We start from the raw sequence: 7,061 nt of genomic DNA, 5'->3' as shown, positions 1-7,061 counted from the left end.
TCTGTGAAAAAAAAGTTGTAAAAACCCACTGTCCACTACCTCTTCAGCAGTAAACAGCAGACACAGACACAGTTAGAAATCTGGTTATAATAGTGGAGCATTTAGCAGCTAAAGAGCCAAATATTACTATTAAGAATTGGTAGACCAAAAAACAGAGCTAAAAGAGAGAGAAAATTTGAATTAGATTCATCAGAGGGACACATACACTCCAGTTAAATCTATGCAGCTGTAAATTAGACAGTTTTTAGACTAAACAGTATCTAAGAGTGCTGACACAGCATTTACTAAAGCTATTTTATTTGTTTGACACATATTTGAGAGTCTTTCAGAGCATGCTGAAACTGTGAGCTGCATTCTGGCAATCTGAGACCAAGGATAAGAATAACAAATTATTATCCATAAAGTTTTATATGTGTGTTTTTGATTCTGAATGCCTCCAAATTAATTATAGTCTGCCAATATGCTGTAGGTTGAATACTGACATATTTTTTTCTGTAGATCCATAGATCCCAGACCTTCCAAGGTTGCTGGGGAAAGTCAGTCCACAAAATTTCAACTTCTACCTTTCTGGCCTGTTCTTCACATAGCCTACAGATGGATAACAAATTAAAATAAAAATCAACATGTATAGTTAGTGCATTAGTAAATCTCAAGGGGGGACCTGAATGGGAATGTGGTCTCAGACACTGCTGTTTACCATTGTGATATGGACACATGCACAAAGCAAGGGATGCCATCACCAAGAATTGTTGTGTCACAGCCTAGGCCAGTTTTTTCCCCTTATGTCTCTAGTGTTTCCCTTTTCCCCGTGTTTCCTGTCTTTCCCTTCTCCCTTTGTGTGTGTGTGAGTGTGCGTGTGTCAAGCTTGCAGTATACAGTATATTCCCTGGTCCTACAGCCTCAGCCTGCATCTCCATTCTGGTACATTATGCTCAGCTCTTTATAACTGAACAGTCTACGTTTTGTTCCACTGCTCTTTCCTTGTGTTAACATTTGTCTTTCTGTGTCCAGGGCAACTACTTGCCTGCCAGCCGTCTGTGTGCCACACTCCAAACCTCCAGTTTGCTTTGCCTGCCATCTGCCGTCTGCCCTCTTCCCCACTCTGCCTGCCTGCTCATCTACTCCATCTCCTGACTGCTGAATCGCCTCCTTCCCTCATGGTTCCCTCACCACCTGCTACCTCCTCCCCTCTGCCCCACCAGACCCTCTCTCCTTGCCCACTCAGCTAACCATTCCCCAGTTTTCAGGACTTCCACCTTCCCTTCACCCTCATTGCCTGCTGCCCACTTCCCTTATCCCCTTGCCCAGCTTCCCCACTCCTCTTCCTGAACTCACCTCTGATTTTAAAATAACTTGCTTTTTTTGTTTCTGAACCCAGAGTTTTGTGTCCAGTGTTTGGATTCCTTTACTACTTGTGACATAATAAGAAAAACAAAGAGGGCGATTTGGTTAGCCGGAGGCAGAAATCAATCAGGATTCTCAGTAGCAGTGGAGTGGAGGTCTAGTAGGAACAGCGTTTATCCAAAAGCAGCAGCTTGTTCAATCAGTGAGTCTGTCAGAATATTAATCAGCCTCAATGATTCCCCTGACTGGGATTGGTGACTTGTTAGAACATGATTAATGATTAGGATGATTATAATTAGTGATTAACAGGTGCTGATTGTGGTGTTTGAGTGACATCTGTGAAGTTTTTGGCAGAGCTAATATGATAATTCATTGATTTTACTCCCTGCACAAATTCTGCCTTCTGGTCACCTTCATGTATTTGCTATTGTGTGTTTCTACATTCACATATGTTTGTTTGTTTGTTGGTTGGTCTTGTGTTTATTATATCTGCCAAGGAGATTGTTGTCATCCCTGTTTGTCTGTCTCTTATGTAGCAGAATATCTCACAAACTACTTCAGAGATTTCAACGTAATTTGGTGGTTAGGTCACAGACCAGTGGTTCCTAACCTTTTACAGTTGCAACACCAGAATGAATCAAAGTCTACCTGCAATACTTAGTCACATGTTATGGCCTCAGTGTGAGTTGCGAGCATTACAAACAAACAGTGACTTTTCCCATTATCAAATTGATTCATTTATGACTTTTAGAAGCCTGAAAACAAGTATCCACTATTTCACAAGAAATAAGCACACAAGCAAAATAATATATAAAATAATATTTTTTTTACTTAAAAATATTATTTTGTTTGGTATTCCTTTATTTAACTTGTGGCCCCTGAAATTTATCTAGTGACCCCATGTGGCGAACTGTTCTAGGATCAAGTGATTAACTATTGGGTGAAGAGTGCCATCAGGTGGACATGTATATCAATGTAGGCCTATTTAGTAAAAGAAAAAGATTTTGCACCATTTTTACATTTTTTGAAAAGTTATTTTATATAGTTTGTATTCGTTTCTAGAATAATTCTTTTAACCACTCCTCTTATAAATGTATTTCAATATTCAGCAAATTTGGTACATATTTAGAGGACACACAAAAACAAATCCAATTCAGTTTTCTTATAACTGATGTGAAGTGTTATTGCCATACCTATTTGTAGAACACATTGTACAATCAAAACCAAATTTAGAAGCCAAGTGCACACATGGGCTTAGAGCTTTTCTACAAAATCTGATGGAATCAGATAGTAGAACAGAAGCAGAATTGGTTTAATTTATCCATAATTCAGTCATGTATCTGACTCATTTGAAAGTTTGCATAATTCATTATTTACAAAGACGTACAGTCTTGGCAGATGTGCTCTCTAAGTGCCTAACTAGCTGACTTTAATGTTGTTTTTTATGTTCTTGCTGTAAAGATGTAAAGCCCACTGATGAACCCAGCAGAGGAGGTTAGTCAACAAACTTGTTATTCTCCTCTTCTTGAAGATTATAAACATTTTAAGATACTTTTCTGTCTAATTTTGAAGGAAATTACCTCTATTTTTACCTCAACACATGTAGTATCGTAATCTCTTCCTATGAACAAAGTAATGACTTTTCTAAACCCTTCCTCAAATTGTCAGGGTAATGAGGTCCAAAAACTGGGCATAATCATTGAGAATCAAAATCAGCAGTTCCGTCTGCTGCTGCAGCTGATGGTTTACTCATCTTCATCTCACTTCAATGAAATGCCCTGCGCTGAGTGAGATCTCTGGGTAGATAAAAATTGGGAAACCACTGCATTAAAATAAGTGGCTAGAATTAAAAAAATACAAAAAAAAACACATACTCTAATGGATGAGGCTTTTTGACTGTATTTTTTTTTGTTTTGGCATTACCATAGTAGGAAAAGCACAGGTGTAAGTAATAACATTAACCATGGCTTGTCAAGTCAAGACAGTTATATGTATGTAGCCCAATATCACAAATCCAAAATTTGCCCCCTGGGGGATCTTTACAGTCTAACCCTCTTTTCTCAGAGCCTCAAATGGGAAAAGGACAAACTCCCCAAAAAAACCTTTTAATGGGAACAAAATGGAAGAAACCTCGGGAAGAGCAACAGAGGAGGAATCCTTCTTCCAGGACAGACAGACATACAATAGATGGCGTATGCACAGAATAGAACAACATAGACATCATTATAGATTGTAAACATTAATGAAGAAAAATGATCGAAGAGGATGTCGTGCAACTTCCAGATGCCATCAAACAGACCTGAACCATACGACCACGACCTAAAGTCCTCAACTTAGTAAGACAGTCTGATGTCAGCAAGGAGATTTTTCCAGAGGAAGGGGGCACAATAGGAAAAAGGGCCTGCAGCCTGCAGACATCTTTATAACTCTGGGGACAGACAGGAGCCCTGCACTCCGAGAGCATAGAGCACGGGATGGAATATGAGGTTTAAGAAGGTCAGACATGTATAAAGGGGCTTGCTCATTCAGGATTTTGTATGTCATTAATGGATGGAGTGAAAATAATTTTGAATGGTTTCTGTCTGATTTCATTTTTAAGGATACAACATATTTCTCAAAATCTTTGATGAAAGGGTATGATATTTAATATATATGCTGACAAGATATGATTATTATTCTCATCAGTCTTGTTAGGAAGAATAGATTGTTAATATTAAGTAAAACCATCTATGGATGTTCTGTCGTAACTTTGAAGTATTTGGACATGAATAATAATATTCATTTTTTAAACTTTAACTTCATATCTGTTAATTAATCTGGTGACCTCACATGCATCCAAGCATAGTTCCACCCAACTTCAGACTGAGTATGGGTCTAGTCAACCAGAATAAACACATGTTGGGGTGTGCAGGGCATTTAAATGTCCCAGTGAGCCATGCTATTCAGCCAGCATGCACAATACAAGGGTCCAACAGGAGCACATAAATAAAATGCAGCTGGTGCTATTGTTATAAATTACACTTGCTATTATTTTCTTGCTATTACATATCAAAATGTCTGCTGTGAAAAAGATCTATTAGTGGTAATGATGCAGTAGAGTCACGTCACTGCAATGTGATCTGATACAATTACAACCTTATCACTAAATGCATATGAAGCACCAGTCAGAAGAGTCCAACTTTAAAATATCTTTCATTCTCATCTGTTTGAACTGTTTCTAATTATAAAAATGGACAATAAAGGCAGCTCTCACTGTAGGTGTTGAGTCAGATATTTTAATCTTTTAGTTTGACCAGCAGGGCCTAAGTACTTATTGTTAAAGAGGAGCAGCTGAGCAGAGAAGCAGGCAGCAGATCAGGACTGATTTAACAGAATAAGATGCACGTGTGCAGGACACTAGAGGACACTGAGGACACCTGTTGGACAGGTCAGGATTAATAAAAGCAGAACTTGACAGGTAAACTAGATCTTAGATCTTTAGAAGATCTAAATAAATAAGGAAAAAGAAGAATAAAATAAAATAAAACAATAGGGCAGCATGCACATGAGGATGGTAATGTGAGGCATGGGTGTTGGTGGTTTCTGTTGTATTGACTGACACATCTGAGTCCTGCTGTGACAAACTGAAGGAAATGTGGGAGACAAAATTGAGATGAAACACTGTTTGGATTTACACTATATGATTTTATGAAGTTGGTGTACTTGTTATGATATGCCTGGTTGTTTAACTGCATATATTTAGAATTAATATGTTATTAAAGCTCATTATGTAATCTGCCTATGATTTATTTTTTTAATCTATTACATTATAAAGAGTGCGAGAGAACAAAAATGGTTTAAATCAAGTTTTTTTGAAAGGCAATACTAAATCAACAAAATGTTGCAGTCTCCATGGATTTATTCAAATAATAATAGTAATACATTTTATTTATAGAGTGCTTTTCAAGATACTCAAAGACGGTCAAATGAAAAATACCAAGTAATATTATAGTGTTTTAGAGTGTTCTTAAGAGCTTAAAAACACTCTAAAAGTACATTAAAGTGGCAGGGGATATTAAATTAGTAATTAAAGAAGTTAAAAAATTATGAGTTTTTAGTAGTTTTTTGAATGCGTACAAGTTGGTAAAGTCTCAAAATGTGTTTTGGGAGAGAGATCCAGAGGGTGGAGGTGGCAAAGGAGAATGCCCTGTCACCCCAGGTTTGGTGCTTGGTCCTGAATAGTGGGGATAAGTGGTTGGCTCCGATGAACGGAGATTATATGCAGTGGTGGAAAAGGTCAGAGACGTAGGAGGGGGGCCTGGTTATGGAGGGCCCTATGAGTAATGAGAATGAGTATAAATTGGATGTGTTGTGGAACAGGAAGCCACTGAAGGTTTTTGAGGACAGGGGGATGTCGTCTTGGGAGCAGGAGTGAGTGAGCAGGCGAGCAGCAGAGTTTTGGATGTACTGGAGTTAAATGGGGATGTTGGATGACATACCATACTGTACTATTGCAGTAGTAGAGTCTGGATGTGATGTTTGCATGGATGAGGATTTTGGCAGCAGAAAAGGGGAGCAATGGGTGGAGACGAGCTGTTCTTCAGATTGAAAAAAGCAGTTTTGGTAATGAGATTTGCATGGTGCTCAAATGAGAGGTTGCTCTCAAAAATTCCACCAAGGTTTTGGATATGCGGAGAAGAAAAGAGATTGGAGTTGTCAATGCTGGGGTAGATATTTTGTGTGGCTTTAGTGAGATATTTGGGACCAATGATCACTATGTCCCCTTTATCGAAATTCAGTTTCAGGAAGTTGGCATGCATCTGTGATTTAATTTCAGTAAGGCTGGATTGAGTTTCAGTTATCATAGAATTGCTGGCATTTAAGAGCTGAATGTCACTGGCGTAACAGTGGAAATCGACCCATGACAATGGATGATGTTTCCAAGGGGGAGCAGGTAGATAATCAACAGTAGAGGACTATGTACCAAACCCTGGGGGATGCCTTGAGACAGAGGAATGGTGGAGGGGGTGTAGTTATTGGTGCTGATTAACTGTCTATCCGTGTAATATAACCTTAGCCAGGAGAGGGCAGTACCAGTGATGTTGAGTGAGGAGAGGGGAGTACTGGTGATGTTGAATGAGGGGAGAAGAATGTGTGGTTGATGGTTTCAAAAGTAGCAATGAAGTTAAGAAGGATAAGAATGTTGAGGCAGCCAGAGTCTGGTGAGAGGAGGAGGTCATTGGTAACTTTGAGGAAGAATGTTTCTGTGCTATGCTTTGTGCAGAATCCAGATTGAAATATTCCAAACATTGTTGAAGATGAAGTGGCCTTTTAATTGTGAAGCGACGACACGTTCCAGTATTTTTGACAAAAAGGGGAGGTTAGGGGAACCGGGGGAACTGAGTAGTTAAGGTGGTAGAGTAAGGGGGAGACATGGAGGGGGCAGAGATGGTGAGGCTGCTGTAAATATTGTCTTTTTTTGTTTTCCAGAATGACAGTAAGGAATTGCACTTGTCAACTGAAAGATTGGGAGATGTTATCCTTGGGTTTGAGAATTTTGTTTATTTTAGGAAAGAGATGGCACATTTGAGTAATTGTTCTCCTTGTTTTAAATGTAGCATATTATACTCTTATTGCTCTTGCGTATGCTTTACTATAATGACGATAGGATATGGTTAGGATAGTAGGCAGGGGTGCATGCTGATGCCCCTGAACTCGAGGGTGGGGATGAACTTCTG

The sequence above is a fragment of the Xiphias gladius genome, unplaced genomic scaffold (genome assembly GCF_016859285.1).
Source record: "Xiphias gladius isolate SHS-SW01 ecotype Sanya breed wild unplaced genomic scaffold, ASM1685928v1 HiC_scaffold_1477, whole genome shotgun sequence".
In the NCBI taxonomy this organism is placed as follows: domain Eukaryota; kingdom Metazoa; phylum Chordata; class Actinopteri; order Istiophoriformes; family Xiphiidae; genus Xiphias; species Xiphias gladius.
Note: the sequence above shows the minus strand (reverse complement) of the source record.